Here is an 18821-nt window from a genome sequence, read left to right on the forward strand (position 1 = left end):
AGAGATGTATGTGGAAAGATGCTGAGGGCAGACAAACAATGGCCAACTGAGGGCAGCCTTCTGATAATAGGCAGCATGAATCTAGGGCCCTCAAGAAAACAAACTTTGCTAAAACCTGAGTGAACTTGGAAGCAAATTCTTTCTCAGTTGAGCCACCAGATTAGAATATGGCCTGTCAGACACCCAGATTTCACCCTTGTGAGACTCTAAGCAGAGGACCCAACTAAGCCATGCCTGGACACGAGAGCCATGGGGGCTTTAAGATAATAAAATGTTTATTTTAAGCTGCTGAATTTGTGGTGATTTGTGACACAGCATGAGCTATGAATATGTATTAGCTTCATTAATTCTCACAACAACCCTATGAGGTAAGAACTACTGTTACACCTATTTTATAGCTGCAGTTACAAAAGTACAGGAAACATTAAGCTACTTTCCCAAAGTAACCTAAGCAGTTGTGACAAAATGGGGATTTTAGTCTACTCTGTCTTCAGAGTTTGCATTCTTCCCCATGACACCACATAAGTTTTTGTTTTTTGTTGTTGGTACTTTTTTAAATTTCATAAATAGCCAAAGATTTAGTTAACATATTCTACTGATTTGTATCAGTCACCTGTGACTTCAATTCTGTAAGAATATATATATTTTATCCTCATTTTCTCAGCAGTCAAGGGGAATGATTTTTTAGAATATTCATTATAAGTTATCCCTCTATTTTCTCCATCAGATCCTTCCCTGGTAGGCAGTGCTGATTGTTCATATATAGATTGTTCAGATCACCTTGGTATTTCTCTTTACCCTCCAGCTACCTGCCATTTTGTCATTTGTCTTCTCCCTTGGAAGCTGTCCAAGTTCCTGGAGAGGAGGGGAAACTCAAACCAATCTTAATAGCAGCTCTTCTAAATGCAGCTGTGAGGGAAGAGTGAGCAACTATTGTCTGACATCTTTATCATCTGTGAATTTCAATTATCTATGTGATTCCACCTCCCATTAAATTGAATAATTGACAGTTAGATCCAATGTAGTTTAGAGATGTTTTTGCATTCTTTAATACTTAAGACTAAGCTGATAGAATCATAAGTACGTAAAATGTTAACATGAAAGCAAACATATAAATCAAAGAGAATACTCATTTTCTTTTGTTTCATTCCAATTCATGTGGGATATGCAGGCTTATATACACATACTGTAGGATTCTCATGACCAAATGCACTTTTAATGTTCTTTTCCACAGCCGCTTGAAAATTTGGCTCAAATCTGAGATCATTAAATAGCTGTAATATCAGCAGAGGCACCATGTTCAACCACATGCAAACATGACTAGAATTTAAATGGCATTTTCATTTTTGTTATATAACTTTGTTATGTAATGAAGAATGTTATATCAAAATTATATAAATACTGTGTCCTTGTGGATTACCCAGCTTTTTTTCAACTAAAAGCATTGCTTTGATTGATGAATGTTTCTTTGTTTCTGCAAATACATATAAATGAACACACAGAGATAGAGCAAGTGTATTTTTGGTACAATATCAGAATGCCAGTGCAGAAGTGTTAACCTTGTACAATGAATAAAAGACGTGGCTATTGTTTAAAACACTGTCTGGGAGCTTAAATAATTACATATAGACAAACGGATTTCAATTTCATTTTGTTCTGTGCCAAAATTGTTTTACAATTATGAGAGATTATACTCAGATAAATCCTTTCTGAAGAGGGTCAGGGAAGGATAGCAAAAGACTGTGCAATACATGGAAAAATATTATCATTTTTTCATCTCACTGTAATACAATTATGTATTATTTCACTTTTCTTTTTTAAAAAAAATATGTTTATTTATTTATTTATTTATTTATTTATTTTTGAGAGAAAGGTAGAGAGAATGTGCCACTGAGGGAGCGGCAGAGAGACAGAGTGAGGGAATCCCAAGGAGTCTCCCTGCTGTCAGCACAAAGCCCGATGTGGGGCTTGATACCATGATATCATGGCCTGAACTGAACTCAAGAGTCGAATGCTTAACTGACTGAGCCACCCACGTGCCCTGCTTTTCATTTTTTGTATTTTTTTGTTTTCCAAAAATTTTGCTATAAGCATATTAATTTCCAAGCCCCCAAAATACTATTTTTAAAAAAAGATAATATGTGGGCCAAAGTGACTTGGTATTAATTGCTTACATATATTGAGAATAGTCAAGCGTTGGGTTTAGTGTTAAGTACTTTACAAACATTGCACTATTTCTATCCTTTTCTGCAACTCTGTAATTTTATTGCCATTTTCAAGTGAGGAAACTGAGGACTAAAAATTGTTTAAATATCGTGTGCAAGTTCCCAGAGCTGTCTGCCTCAACTGCAGGTTCTTAGTTACTCTGAATTCTTAGTGGAAACTTTAGCCACTGCTCGTTTCATAAGATAGCAAGACTATATTTTCGGGAAAGAGGTGGATTATTATCATGTGATTTTTATGACTGAAAGGACTCTGTGAGGTTTTTGATTTATAACGACTAATTTCTTTGGAAGAAAATTTTAATTTAATTGGTAATAAAGGCTTCCCCTGGAGCTAAAATAAGAAGAGGGTCTTGTATCTGTCTTTCTGTTATAACTGAACTTATAACATCCAGTGCAGCCCGTAGAATGCAGGACACCCAGTGCCTGCCCATAGAATGCAGGGGACTTTATTTACTAAAGAAAACTATACGATCTTCTAATACAGAAAATTAGATTGCTATTAGCAAGAGATTTTGGCGCAGCAGTAGTTGAAATAAAAAGCCAAAATGCCTCAGACTGGGAGATCTTAAATTGATTGGTGGTCTTTACAAATAAAGAACCAACTTTTCTACTTAAAATAATTTCCAGAAACAAAGCCCATTCATCCCTTTCTCTAAACATTCGACTGCTCTGCCTCCAGAACGGGAACTCAGGGCTCAGAGAAAACTTGGCTGGTTCTTTAGTCCTAACAAATTGAGCTTACATCGACACTAGCCACATTCATTATTACTCAACTTGAACTGAGTCTGTATGTTATTTGACCATAATACCTGATCTATGTAAGCCAGCTCTAGAAAATCAGATCTCGCACATTTCCTTGTGTATTAATTTCAGTCTAAAATTTTTACAGGCACTCACATCCCCCCCCCACCCTCACACACATAAAATATTCATATTTTATCCTCAAGGGAATTTTTGATGAACTTATAGAATTATTACTGCGTAATTAAAACAACATTATCACTAATTGTTAAACCTGCCATTTAGCAAAAATACCAAGTAAGAAATTTAAAGAGGTTGTTACATAACACAACAAATAATAATGTCTTCGTTTTTGAGAATAGCCCTATCATTTTCTTTTTTCTTTATGTAAAGTGACTAGCTTTCGGGCAGATTGGAAACAGGAATGGAGGAGAAAATATTCTTTGATGTTATGAAAGCCCACAAGCATCAGCAGCTGTGAAGACTAGTAATGAAGCATTTGGCCCTCATTTGGCATTGCTCACTCTTGAGAGGATTTTCTTACAAAAGATCAGCTATTTGATGAGTTCCACAGGCTATCACTTTGACTTCCACATATTGGCATCTACATGCTGTTGCAATTGACGTTCTACCTTCTGCATGGCACTGTGCCCTGCTCACAGATGGGCCCAGGTGTTGGCAGAACACAAGGAAAATATTGTCATTACATTCAAGTGCTAGGTACTAGATTTCTTTCCTTGTGTGACAAATTGCATTTTTTGAGGTAACTTCATCCTCTTGAAGAATTACAGCAGGCATCGTTCAGTATTTCTTACTGATCGAAGTGTATGACGGGCGACAGCTACAGAATTACTAATGAGGTGTATTCTTCTTTCCCTAAAATTGACAGTGTGATAGAAGAATGGAATCATCCGAAGGTCAGTCCTTTGGTTTAAAGACAAAAAAAAGTAGAAAGGGTTTAAATCGAATCTGAAATTCATCCTATGTTTTTCAGTTTCAAGATTCGTCAGAATGCACATCTATCGTGAGTTAAATGAAATCCAAGAAATGAACGTGTTGGATGGGTTTTTAAGCATTGGATATGTTCAAACTCTGTCTGAAGGCAGAGGGAGATACCGAAACTAGTTTTCCAAATGAAGACAGTAACTTTCATTGAAATAGTCCTCAAAGGTTGACAGGGATGACATTATCCTAAGTCTTTTTTTCATTAGGAGTAAAGAATGCCCAGCTGGGTCACTGGAAAGGTTAAAAGGTGTTAGTGTGTGTGCCTTTTAAATGAGCATAGTAAATGAAAGTGAACAATTCGGTCAGAAATTTGGCTTAGGGTCTGCACACGCTGTGCTTTATTGTGGTGTTGCCAGCTTCTCTGAGTGAAAATACAAGAGCAAATTAAGCAGCTTTATGAACTCGCAGGGGGAACAGTTGTTCGAGTGGCTTTCATACAAATGTCTAATTAATTCTTGAAGTCACCCAAATTGTCTTTTGTGATCTATGAATGAGATTCTAAGAGAAAACCTGTACCGAAGCAACCAAGTGAAAGGGGCGTGGGGATTTCATGATTAGCTTGCAGTTCACAGTTTTGCGTACCAGCACAATTTAGTTATTTTCCTCATTAATATTGCATTAGTCAGCTAATGAAACATTTGGGTGAATACATTATAAGTAATAAAGGCATTAATTTTATTTTTCTGAACACTCAATTATGCTAATTGGCATCTGCTATTGTTTACTGTATATATTTATCTGTGAAAATTAAGAACAAATATGGAACACACAGATGATTTTACATATTACCAATATAATCAATTTCAGTACTTTGTACACTTTTTTGTACGTTTGATATTATGACCAATTAAGAAACTAAACGTATTTAAATTACAATTCCATTTAAATTCAAATTTTCTAGTTCTACATGTGTATTTTTTTAACATTAACCAAAAGTTTCTGTTAGAAATGAATACCATTGTTTTATGGACCAATTCAATAAAAATTAATACATGTAAACTATTTCTAAGCATGAGCTGTATAAATTTATCCAACTCTGGATGACTCTAGGCTTTTAGAAATTATCTTATTTTTAGATGCTCAAAGGGAGAATTAAGAAAAAAAGACTCCCTTGTAAACTTTATCCGAGACTTATAGGATAGGTATTTTTATGTCAGGAAATCTCTTTTTACTCTCTTTCACAGCTAGAGTGCCTCTCTTCAATGTGGAAGGTTTCTATCTGAAGGACAATTCATTTCTACATTTTCCTGGGTTCCCTTACTGAAATATTCTGTCCCATTCTTACCAAATGGAACGACATTTCATTTAAACTTTTTCTAAAATAATGTATGCAATAATTTATAATACTGATTTGTGAAATTAACTGCCTAACACCAGATGAGAATGAGTTACAGGTGGTAAGTCTTAAACGCTATATCGTTTCTAACCTGCCAATGTGTTGACTATTTTAATTCCATGTACCTGTTTAATTGTTAATTAGCAGTCAGCTCCCTATCAACCCTTCTCACAGTATAGATGCACACGAATGAAATGAAGAATAGAAAGCTAATTGAACAATGTGAGTGAGTGAGTTGGTTGTCAAAACTCACTAAAGTTCACTAAAGCAGTTGGATTAGTTCTTCCTGTGGTTTCCAGTCTTGTGAATTATAGAATCAGTGCAGTTGAACAAGTTTCAGTGAATTTCTTCCCACACCCACTCTAGGGACTTGAGTCCTAAATAACTTTCTAAAATTTTCCATAGCCTTTTAATCTATTCTTTATATTTATCTGACTGGACTAATTGCTCGTATGTGTCTTTCTGTCCTAATTCTACCCAAACCACTTCAGTTTGAAATGGTGAGGCCTGTGCATGCCCCGTGCTTCTTAAGGTTTCATTGAAAAATGTCAGAGTTCACCTAAAAGGTCGACCTGTAAAGTGAATGTGTGCCATGCATGTTTTTTGATTTTGTCAGAAAATAGAGAGCACCAGATCATTTTGACAGTTAGCTGTGTCTGACAGCTTCTACCATGTCCATAAAGCTGTCTGTGGTCAGTATGTTAGAGGTAAAGGTTAGAGTATGAGTAGAGAGCCCATTGCGGAGATCACCATCAATCATCAGTCAACTGTTATTCTCATCTTAATTATAGTTTGAGATACTATTTTGTTGTGTAGGAAGAATACTTTGCTTAAGTGCTGTTGCTCATTCTCATATGAAGGACCATTAACCATAATTCTCCTTATTTCACTGTATTTCTGGCAGGTTTAAATCTATTTTATGTACTTATGTGGGGCGTAAAAGGCACGCATTGGTGAAAATTTCCTAAACCAACTGAGTGTGAATTATGACTTATTTTAAATTACCTGACTGTAAGTAAATCATATCTCATGAAAATATTCTATGTCTTACTTATATAGCATCTCTATTGATAATAATTGAAAATGTCTTCATACTAAACCCCACACTAGTGTAGAAAATAAGGCTTTGCAGATATTCTGTTTAAGATTTTTATCATAACATGTTTTTTTTAAGTTTGTCAATATCACCTGTTTATTTACAATTTTACAATCCATTATGTTGTATAAACATCAGTTTGCCATCAATTAGAATAGTCGACTTTATTGTATGTGCAATAATATCAAATCATTATATGTTGTACACCTTAAACTAATACAGTGTTTTATGTTAATTACATCTAAAGCTAGGGAAAAAAAAAGAACAGTTGGCTTTGTTCATTCTGAATGTGTTAGAGAAATAACTCCTATGTTCATCTGTTTTGTTTCTTAAATTCCAGAAATGAGTGAAATCATATGGTTATAGGGAAAGGAAAAACAAGAAAGGGCAGCAAGCCATAAGAGACTCTTAACTCTAGAGAACAAACTGAGGGTTGCTGGAGGGGAGGTGGGTGGGAGTTGGGCTAAATGGGTGATGAGTATTAAGGAGGGCATTTATGATGAACACTGGGTGTTACATGTAAGTGATGAATCGCTGAATTCTACTCTTGAAGCCAATTATTGCACTCTGTGTTAACCAACTAGAATTTAAATAAAAACTTGAGCAACAAGAAATAACTCCTGATCATAACTGAGAGTAACAATGGCTAAAATCAATATACCATAATTCCTAACGCACAACATTTTTCTCCTTGTTTTGAAATGTGAATTCAGTTTCCAAATAAGAACATTTTATTTGAAGGAATATAATTTTTAAACATAAGATTAAATGATTTTTAGGAAATTGGAAATTTTTTACTTGAAAATTCGAGTAAAAACATAATGACTGAACATACAGATGAAGCTAGCCTAAGAAGTTTTACAACATGGCATAATGGCTTCCTTATGACTTCTCTGATATCTTTATATGTTCAGTTATCTTAATTTTATCAACTACCTCTGAAACAAAATAGGGCCTACATAAATAAGGCATATTTATCTTGTTTCACTAAAAACATTCCAAAGTAAAATGTTTTCATGTCTTTCAAATAGCCTTAAGATTCTTTAAAATGATGTTCAGAATTAGTGATTGAGGTTGTGTTAGTTGTCCTTCAGACAACTCTTCTACAACTCAATTCCCTTTTTATTTTTTAAAATTTGTTGTATTTTTGAGAGAGAGAGGGAGGGAGGGAGTGTGAGCAGGGGAGGGGCAGAGACAGAGGGACAGAGGATCTGAGGCAGGCTGTATCCTGACAACACAAACTGGAGATCATGACCAGAACCAAAGACAGATGCTTAACCAGCTGAGCCACCCAGACACCCGACAACTCAAATCCTTAAGAATCCTTTTACTCAAATATTCCAAAGTCTCAAAGAACATTGTCTAGATATAATACATAATACATAATAGTATATTCTAACCCCAGGAAGCAATTTCTTTAGCAACAGATCAGATTAGATGAAAACAGCATTAGTAGATTCTCAGTATGTTATTCTGAATCTGCTAGGATATGGGAAGAGGTAGTATAGTATCTCTGCAGAAATGATATATTTTATGGACATTTTCTAAAAATTCGATAAAACATTTTAAACTTTCTACCGTTTTTCTGTATCTTTAAAAGAAAATAGATTTCATTCTGTGGCATATTGAAGTGAAGTGGGAAATCAAGAAAGTTACATGACATATGTCATTTACCAGACTGATGCATGTAATCTAATAACTGGCAGGGTACAAAGGGCTCATAATAAACAGGGCTACTTAATTATGCTTATATCATCTTAGGAAAAGTTTGATTAAACCTTTAGTCATATTTTTATTAGTATTGTCAAAATGGCCATTTATTTTTATTTTTATCTTTTTTTTTTAATGACTAAAGAAGTTGAATCATCTAGAGTCTAGAAAGAATAGATTTGAGAGCATAAACACAGTTCATTCCTTGCCTTACCCAGTGGTACACTTGTCACCAAGTCAATACAAGTAACTGACAGTTTAAAGGGATTTTTTAAGTGAGAATTTTTAACTCCAAGCTGTAAAATCAAAGATAGTGAAATTACAGAAATTAAGGTGAAATAAAAGCCAGATGAGAGAAGGGAAAGGAATGGCAGGTAAACTGGTAATAATAAATAGTGAAATGTTTTGTGATGAACACTGGGTGTTGTACGTAAGTGAGGAATTACTGAATTCTACTCAATAATATAAAGAAATGAAAGAGAATTCAAGTCATACCACAGGGAAATATGGTCAAATACGAGTTAGGCAGATGTTCAAGTGCTTTTGTTCTAAATTCACTAGATTGACCACTGACACAGATGAGTTCTTTATTTTGCTTTCTATTTCCAACCAGATTTTATAAATTAATGTTTGATTTAGTCATTATCAGACAGGATTCCCAGCCAATATTATACCAGGGATTGTAAAATAGATTGTTGGCAATTTCTAAAGTATCTTTATGAGATTAAATCACTTTATTCATAAACATGCCACATTTTCCTCTACTGTAATTTTAATGTTTTAATTTTGAATATTTTTTCTTAACCTCCATCCTGTCCCTTTCCTTCCCTTCCCTTTCCTTCCCTTTCCTTCCCTTTCCTTCCCTTCCCTTCCCTTCCCTTCCCTTCCCTTCCCTTCCCTCCCCTCCCCTCCCCTCCCCTCCCCTCCCCTTCCCTTCCCTTCCCTTCCCTCCCCTCCCCTCCCCTCCCTTTCCTTTTCCCTTCCCTTCCCTTCCCTTCCCTTCCCTTCCCTTCCCTTCGCTCCCCTCCCCTCCCCTCCCCTCCCCTCCCCCTTCCCCTCCCCTCCCCTTCCCTTTCTTTCCTTTTCCCAGCTTTATTGAAGTGTACTTGACAAATAAAATTGTAATATATTGTACAATATGGTGATATGATATTCATATACATTGTGAAAGGATTTCCATAATTAACTTAATTAACACATCTATCACCTCATATTTACCTCTTTTGTGTGTATGTATGTATGTGTGTGTGTCTGTGTTTGTGAGAACACTTAAGTTCTACCCTTACCAAATTTCAATTATGCAATACAGTATTTTCAACTATAGTCACATTATACATCAGGCCCTCAGACATTATTCATCTTATAACTGAAAGTATGTACTCTTTTACCAAACCTAATCCAAATTAGTCTTATTGGAAAAGGACTTCTTGTCCTCTTTTGATTTTTTAAAAAGCATTCCAAGCAGCCACAATCCAAGAGAAGTGTCATCTTTCATTACTCCAATAGTGAAGCTTCCTTCTGACTACTTCTTTGAGTTGCTAAGTGACTAATGTCTTTTAAAAGCTTGTGTTTAAGATCCTTTCCTGCAATTTCAAGGACTTCACAATTTCCTATGCCCTTATTCATATTTTTTTTCTACTGGTCCTTTGATAACACTCTTCTTTTTACTTGATTTTAGAAATGCTTCTCTTGTTTTGTAAGCATCCCTCCTTTCTCCTTTCAAATCCACTCTTAAGCTAAAATTTTTCTTGAAACTTTCAGTTGGTGATCTTTACAAGGGTTAGGGTTACTCCTGCCCTATCATGTTTATAACCTCAAAAGTTGCTCTTGACTGTCTCATTCAAATTGTAAGACCTTAAAGCTATTTTAACACAATGCAGTATTGTTATTTTAAATATTATTTAAAGAAGAGACACCAACCAAAGAATATTTTAGCTTTCAGTATTTCCCCCCAATATATCTGAATGACTATTGCTAATAGAAATACATGAGAAAATGTTTTTATGAAACTGATGTATATACAGTTAATATTGTAGCAATAAAATAGAACAACTAATACAAATGAAATAAAGGAACTAGTATTGAGGGGATTGTTTAAAATAACATGGGAAACCAAGTATTAAATGGGGTCTGTAACAGTGTATGAAATAATATATTTATTATATAAAATCTTTGATTTTATAAATACACAGCTCTTCTACACATATGCAGTATTTCAAATTGTTTAAAAAAATTTTTTTTTCAACGTTTATTTATTTTTGGGACAGAGAGAGACAGAGCATGAACGGGGGAGGGGCAAAGAGAGAGGGAGACACAGAATCGGAAGCAGGCTCCAGGCTCTGGGCCATCATCAGCCCAGAGCCTGACACGGGGCTCGAACTCACGGACCGCGAGATCGTGACCTGGCTGAAGTCGGACGCTTAACCGACTGCGCCACCCAGGCACCCCTCAAATTGTTTTTAAAACTGTCTGTAAAATAAATAGCCATATGATATACACTTATAATTATACTTCAAGCATAACCGGGATATTTTCCACAAATATTTTTAAACTGTATATGTAATGAAAGGAAAACTTACTAAAGCAAAATATTCAAATTCATCATATTTCATTATGTACCTTTATTTAATATGCTACTTTAAAGTCCAAGTAATTTTAATGTATATGTAAAAATAATGATAATACTTAAGAAATTTATTGTACTTTCCTTACGTCTTTTTAAAAAATGTTTATTTATTTTGAGAGAGAGAGAGAGAGAGAGAGAAAGAGAGGGAGCAAGGGAGGAGCAGAGTGGGAGAGAGAGAATCCCAAGCAGGCTCCATGCTCAGTGCAGAGCTCGATGCAGGGCTTGATCCCACAACCCTGAGATCATGACCTAAGCTGAAATCAAGAATCAGAGGCTTAACTGTCTGAGCCATCCAGGCTCCCCAGCTTTCCTTATTTCTTATATGACTTAATATAGAAAGCAGAATATTCTTCACTCAGAAATGTATATATATATGTACATATATATATATGTACATATATATATACACATATATATACATATATATATATATATATATGCACACACACACAATCTATTGGTCAAACATGTTTATCATTATGGAACCTTTAATTTTTAGAAAAACTTCTTACAATATTGTAAGGCATTGAACACTTATTTCTTGCCAGTATTTGGCTGTGAGTTTTTGTGCCCAAGGAAAATTGATAATGAAGGAGTTTAAGTTAGGTGCAAAGGAGACGTGATGGACCAACTTACACTTACACACCATAACATATCATAACACATACCAAGAATTAATAACATCATACCTCTTTAACATAGTTTTGTACAGATAGTGTAACCATAAGGAACATGCCCTGAGGGACCCAGAGAGTATTTTCAAATGGTGGACAAGAAATGGTGCCATATTGGGGTGGGGGAACAAAGAAAATTGAACCCAGTCCTACAAAATAACGTTACCTGGAATGAAATACGACAACATGCACCTGTCATTAAGTGAGGCGAAGATACAGAGCAAGGCAGACTCCCTATAGGAACCAAGAAAGGAGAGCCCTGGTTCCTCAAATGACATAGGTAGAAGCTACTGTCTCCTTCACGTGGCTAGATTCAGGAGGCACCATCTTCAGTGCTGTAGAAAGGCATATCACAGGATTACTTCCCTCCAAACACTTCCACTTTCAACGTGAGATATTTTCTGAACAACTGGCCAGATTTCATCCCATGAGAGTAGAGATTGTATCAGTAATTGCACATCATTAATCTTCAGTGTCTAGGAATGTGATTGGCACACTTAAGCCATGTAATTGTCCATGGAGTGCATGTAGAAATGGAAAGGGCAACAATTCTCACCAAAGAAACTCATGTGATACGTTTAGAGACGTGGGGAATCTATAAGCATGTATGGGGTGTGTATTACGTAGAACTAAAACGGTGATAACAAAGTAGGAATTCATGCATATGTAGTCGAAACAATTCAACTAGTACTGATTCTTTAATAATTGCAAGGCATTACACTTACTGATTTAAAGATAAAACAACATCTGTGCCCTCCGTTGCTTACAATCTAATTTAGGAGATTGTTCTATTGGAATGAAAACAAATAGAAACTACTAAAATGCTATTATCGCCCCTTCCGCCAGATTTCCAGACTAATGGAAGAAGACATACAAATAAAAAAAAAACTAATTCGTTATGAATTAGAGGCACCTGTAGCAAACTTACAACATAGTAAGAGTTAAAAAAAATTGAATGAATCCATCAAATCTTTCAACTTTCTACAGAAAAGGAATTCCAAATTATATCTAAGATGTTTAGCTTGAGTGATTGGTGGATAGCAAAACATAGAGGAGGGGCATGCATGCAGAGAAGGTACTGATTTGGAAGCTATCCTAGGGTATACGAAGTTTTAGTATAAGACAACTTTGATATAGATTGAGAAGAATAGAATATGAGGTAGAACAGGATTCTGGAAAACAGCAACATTTAAGGAGCCAACACGGAAAGAAGTAGGAAGAGAACCATCAAATAGATGGTTTCTAGGACTGAACAATCAACAGTGTCATCATCTATAAAATGATACAACTAGACAGATTATAGCAAGTGCTCTAGAACTAGAGGAAAGAGCTATGGAGGCATAAAAGAGAAAAGGTTGTGGGTTAAGAATAGTCAGTAAACATGTAGAACTGGTAGTGGTTACTAGCTAGAGAAATTTTTGAAAATTTTTTATAGATGGGAAATTGGAGGTACCATGTTATATGTCTATGTACCATATATGTCCATGTGTAATACAGAATTGCAAGTCCTGCCTTTTTACAAGAATATAATCAAATAAATAACTTAAGTTTTTCTATTATATCATAGCAATTTTATGGAATATTCCTGTAATAATTACATGGTGGCATGGCTTTTTCATGTAAGTAATGTAACAATTTTCAGTGTTGCTATGGAGTAAGTACATTTGTAAAAAATCTGGAATTCAGTAAGTGACACCCTAGAGTATAAAACCGAATTATGTCCGATTTAGCATAGTTTTTTTAAAGTTCACTTATTTTGAGAGAGAGACACAGAGAGCAAGTGGGAGAGGGGAAGAGAGAAAGGGAGGGAGAGAAAATCCCAAGCAGGCTCTGCACTAACAGCACAGAGCCCGATGTGGGGCTTGAATCCATAAACTATGAGGTCATGACCTGAGCTAGAACCAGGAGTCCTACACTTAACCGACTGAGCCACTCAGGCGCCCTAACCGCATTTTTTATAAAGAAAATGGCTATATTTATTTGTTCCCACTTGTCAGAATTATAGCTTCTGAGTTTTAACATCAAATTTATATATATGCGTGTGTATACATACATATATACATTTGTTTCTAGCAGTCAGTGATAAGCACTCCCTTATATGCCCTGATGATTTTATATAACTTGGTTTATCCTGCAGTTCAGCCAAAACACGATGTCATTTTGTTGGACTCAAGACTTCCTTTCAGATTCTCCCACAGGGCTCTGCATGACAGTCTTATAAAGACACTCATTTCTTCCACAGCTGCATGGCAGCTCTAAGGCATAGTTTGGTACCTCTGTTCCTGTCCCTTGCCATTGTTCCAATCAACCTTACTGGCTGAGCAAATGATGATGGTGGGGGGCCCACTGGGAATCTAAGAGGCTGAGGGAAAAGGCTAGGCATGAAGATATATCAAATGATGATGCTTATGAAGTCTCTTTCAAATGGCAAGTTTTTGATCCCATAATTCTTATACCTGGCTGACGCCTTCTGAGTGTTGGCAGAAACCAGCTTCCTTTGCAAGAGTGAGACTCCATTGAGGGGAAACTGGCAAGCACTGAATCTGCGCTTTAGCTCTCCTTTTGAGATTTGTTTTAAAAACGAACAAATAGGATTTTGATAGTCAGGAATAATGGTTTAATGATATGAAAGGAAAAAAACTTCATTAACAGGTATTGATTAAGACAGTCAAATTACCTATAATGTAGAAAACTTGCAAGAGGGTGAATCATTTTGGAGGTTGCAATTTGGCATGAAAAGCATTGGAGATCTCCATTCTGAAGAATAATCTCAAGTTCATTTTGCCACTTGCTTTGATGGTTTTTCAATGTGACGTTAAATCTTTCAAAGCTGCTAATTCTCATTCAAAGTGCAGAGGAGTTCCAGAGAATTTAAATCACATCTGTAAGTGTGTGTAATAGCATTCATGGTTATTTCACAGTAATTTAGAAGGCCACTTTCAGCATGAGTGACTCATTCTAAGTATTATCATAGAAAACCTGAAAAAAAGGACTGCTCTTTGCGTTTTAAACTTCAGAGGCACTGCTTAGATTTTAGCAGTTTTCAGGGGAAGAGGATTATTACTGCTAGGCATTGAAAGAGACAAAAAGAAAAAAATATAAACAAAGTACAATGAAAAGTGCAGTAAAAATCATTCCACATTGTCTCTTTGCCGGAGTATTTGCTATATTCCCCGCTGTTAACCAGCTGACAGCATCTAAGTTATTTTCAAAGCACGAAATTTCAATATGTAAAATGTGATATAGAAGACACATTGCTTGGGAACAAGGCATTTTCTTGCAAGGAAAATAGGTATCTAGGCAATTTTATGGTAGAATATTTTATTGCACTGTAAAATCTCTAAATGTAAACTTGTTTCAGTAAAACTGTAAAATATGAAAAGAAGCAAAGAAAGGGAAAAAGAGGGAGGAAGGAATAAAGAATGAAGGAAGACTGGTGATTGAATGAACAAAGGAAAACACTAGAAAGGATGGGAAGGAAAGAAAAGGACGAAAAGGAAGGGAGCAATAGGGAAAGAAAATAAGTATCAGAAACCAGAGAGACTGTTACGTTGAATGAGTAGAACCCTTGGGTTGCAATCCTAAGAAATCACTGTAATAAGACTAAACTCATCCATAACATGGTAGTCACGCAGTGTTGCAAGCTGGTTTTCCTGGCCAGCTGACTCTGAGTGAGAGTATGGCATGCAAGATGCTTATTGAGGTGTGTTTTTCAGATAAACACTTGTGAAAACAAGGCGAAAAGGGGACCAAATTGCCAGAAAGAACTTGACAACCTCTGCAGGCACCAGTCATTTTGATTTGGGCCACCCCAGCCAAGCGCATGACACTGAGTGAAGTGGCTCTCTGGAGATTGGTAAAATCTGAAGGGTTGACAGCTAAAAGCTGTCTTCTGTCACACTTTCAGAGGGCAGGAGAAAAAGTCTTTCAATGAAGGGACATTTGGATGGTGAACACATCAAAGTGTCTACCGAAGTCTCTGCCTTGTTCCACTCTCTCTACTTGCAGTAGATCTTTCAGGATATCGAAAGGGCCATCTTGCCTGGAGAAAATTAGAAAAGGAAGGGTAGGGTTATGTTATAGTCTCTAATGCTGAAGCCTGTCTTGGGTCCACAACAGATAGTTTTCTTTTTCTTCCTATTGCACTCTTTATTCTAGATTTCCTTCATGCTGAGCCAACACCTCAGATGGTCTTGGTGATTACCTGGTGACATGACAAAGACCCTTATACCTGAGAAGTCTGAATCCCAACTCATTTTGCTTTTCTGAGTGTGAGGTCACTGACGGGTCTGTTTCAGACTGGAGTACCAGAGAGGCGCTCATGTGCATCACCTAGGCACTAAACATTTTTCTCCTTACCCCTATGTATTGTAGCAGACTTCTGATATTTGGTTGGTCATAGTCCATGATCCTTGCCAAATAGAGGTTTATATTTTTGCCTGTTAGTACCTTGGCAAAATGTGTCTAACGTTCCCAGGTGACACAGATAACTTATAACTGAATTAGACACTTGCTCTGTCCCCTGGTGAAATTGTTCCTTCTTTAGAGATCAGGACATCTATACCATCAGAGCCCAAATTTGATGTAAGAGGAAGCAAGACTTCCTGGGGGTCATGAGAATGATTGTAGTACTTTCACTCCTGAGTTCTAGTCCTTGGTTCTCTGGTTCATGTGTCTTACCTTTTGGAGACATAGCGTAAGAGTCTTTGATTCCCAATGTATACTCTTTCTAGGAATATGGTACCTCTTTCTCTAAAGCATAGTCCTTAGTCTGGCCCTTTAGAACAGCCTACAGAATACACCACTAAAGCTCTCTCAGGCCTGCAGCTTCTGAATGGTGTGGAACATGAGCCTGTGTTTTGGGCCCTGCTCTCACGCCTTTTGTTATGAAGTAGGCCCCTGGTCTGATGCTCTGTGATGTGGGAGTCTGTGCTGGTATATAAAGCATTTGGTAAGCTCCGGGGTAGTGATGCTTGCTGAGGCCCTTTGGCAAAAAGAGAAACCCACATCCGATGAAGTATCTCCTCCTGCCAGAATGCAATCTTGCCCAATATAATCAACTTCCCAGTAAGTGACCATGTGGTCTCTTTGAGGCATGGTGCCATATTGGGAACTGAGCATTGGTCTCTTTTTCTGGCAGGTTGGGCCTTTGGCAGTAATTGCTAATCAGTTTTTGATAGATGTGTTCACATTGCTGGACTTATGCATCGCCTCTGTCCCTGCTACCACTGCCCTTTTGCCCGTATATGCATTGTGCCAGCACTGAGATGGCCATTGACAGAGGCTAGATATCACCTGGCAAACTCACTCTATTTGGTGGTTTAGTGCTTCCTTTATGGTGGATGCTTTAAGGTGGATATGAACATGAGAAACAGAGGTCATCATACCTTATTCCCACTCCCATGTCTATCTATTGGATGTGATGTTAATTTTAATTTACTTACCATGTAAGTAGCACATAATGCAAGCTACGCTTGTTCTTTATTCTATTATCCAACAGTAGTGACTCATTGTTCTCTGTAAGGTCCATAAAAACAAAAAGCTTGGGGCGCCTGGGTGGCGCAGTCGGTTAAGCATCCGACTTCAGCCAGGTCACGATCTCGCCGTCCGTGAGTTCGAGCCCCGCGTCAGGCTGTGGGCTGATGGCTCAGAGCCTGGAGCCTGTTTCCGATTATGTGTCTCCCTCTCTCTCTGCCCCTCCCCCGTTCATGCTCTGTCTCTCTCTGTCCCAAAAAAAAATAAATAAACGTTGAAAAAAAAAATTAAAAAAAAAAAAAAACAAAAAGCTTTGTTTCTTTCTGAACCCTGAATCTACTGTACATAATAGTTTTTGATGGATGCTCTTTGATGCAGTTCAGGTTTAACTGTATATGAAAAGTGGGCCTAATGGGCCTTATTAAATTTAAGGAAATGTGCCTGGCCACTGAAAATCAAGAGATAACTATTTTGAGTGAGTGATTTGAAAACCAACCAATTCCTATCTAACCTTGTTTGCATTTAATTTGAATTTTTAAGTCATTAAATCTAAATCCTAAGAATCTATTTGTTGTATTGCATTTTAATTATTAAAACTCTTCTGTAATTTAGCTGATAGTTCCATGGCTAAATTAGTGTATCTCAAACTAGGATTTTAGGTGCCTGTGTTGTAAAATTTTGATATGCATGAAATCTCAATAATATTTTTAAACATCATGTTTTGTATTAGACATTAACCTTTTAACATATAAGTTATGCTTTGAGTAATCTGGATGGTTAATATAAACAAGTTCTACAAAATTTCATTTCTTAAACTTGCTGATGTATTATATGCAGATATGAAAATGAACACTTGTTAATGATATTTTCATTGACTACATTTTAAAAATATGTGACCTAAAAACATAATGAATGCATTAATGGCAAGTAAAGCCTAAATGATATCATGGTATGGTGTATTGAAAAGTAAAAATTAGGAGGCAGAAGTTAGTAATATTTTTGTCATAGAAAATAAAGATATTTGAAGTTATTGGAAGCTTAGAAAAATAGTTGCATGCTTATATTTTTACAACAACACCCCATTGGAAATACTCCCTCTACTACTGTCAAAGAATAATTAGCCATTCCTTCTGTGACATCAGGGACATTGTAATCTGTAGAATTATTCTCTTAAAGTACAGTCATTCTATCATTGACATATGGGTACTCCATCAAGTCATCTAGAATTATTATATGAAGTGCTCATTATTCAAGCTGTCAAATTTGATCTAAACATTATCTTTAAGACATAAGATTTTCCCTTTTTCAATCAATGAAAGTAAATTGCGGTGGCTGAATGTATATTTTTACTTTGATTATCATTTTAAGTAATTCTTTTCCTCACCTTCAATTGTTTGCCTATACTGTCATTACCATATATCTTTTTCCTATATTCAGCCACCTGACATTACATACAATTTTTCTGTCATTGCCTGCCATCATTGATAGATTTCTTTTATGGTTCCCTCAAGTCATAGAGGGTAGATTGACTTACTAATTCCATCAATGGCATATGGCTGCCTGGAGCAGTGTTTCAATATATATATAAGCTTCAGACTAGGTTCCAAGCAGCAAAATACTGAATTAATTCTATCAGCATTTGGATTCATTTGGACGCTAGATATGATCCCCTTTATCTTTGAGAATATAAATTAGATACAAAGATAGGCAGAAAATTATATTTTTGAGTTAATTTTAAACTCAAGAATTGTTTTTATATAGAAATCATGTACAAGAAATCTTAGAGATTCATAGATGATGCCATTCTGCCCTTTTAGTAGTTAGTGTTCTTCTACTTTTCCCAGTCATTCAATATGATCTGGTTTTTCTTCAAAATTAATAAATTATAAAAATACAGTATGCTGTGACTATAGGAATTTGTTTTCTAGTTTTT

Source organism: Lynx rufus, unplaced genomic scaffold (genome assembly GCF_022079265.1).
Source record: "Lynx rufus isolate CCGP_SWC_20201006 ecotype Redwood Valley unplaced genomic scaffold, mLynRuf1.p SCAF_5, whole genome shotgun sequence".
In the NCBI taxonomy this organism is placed as follows: Eukaryota; Metazoa; Chordata; class Mammalia; order Carnivora; family Felidae; genus Lynx; species Lynx rufus.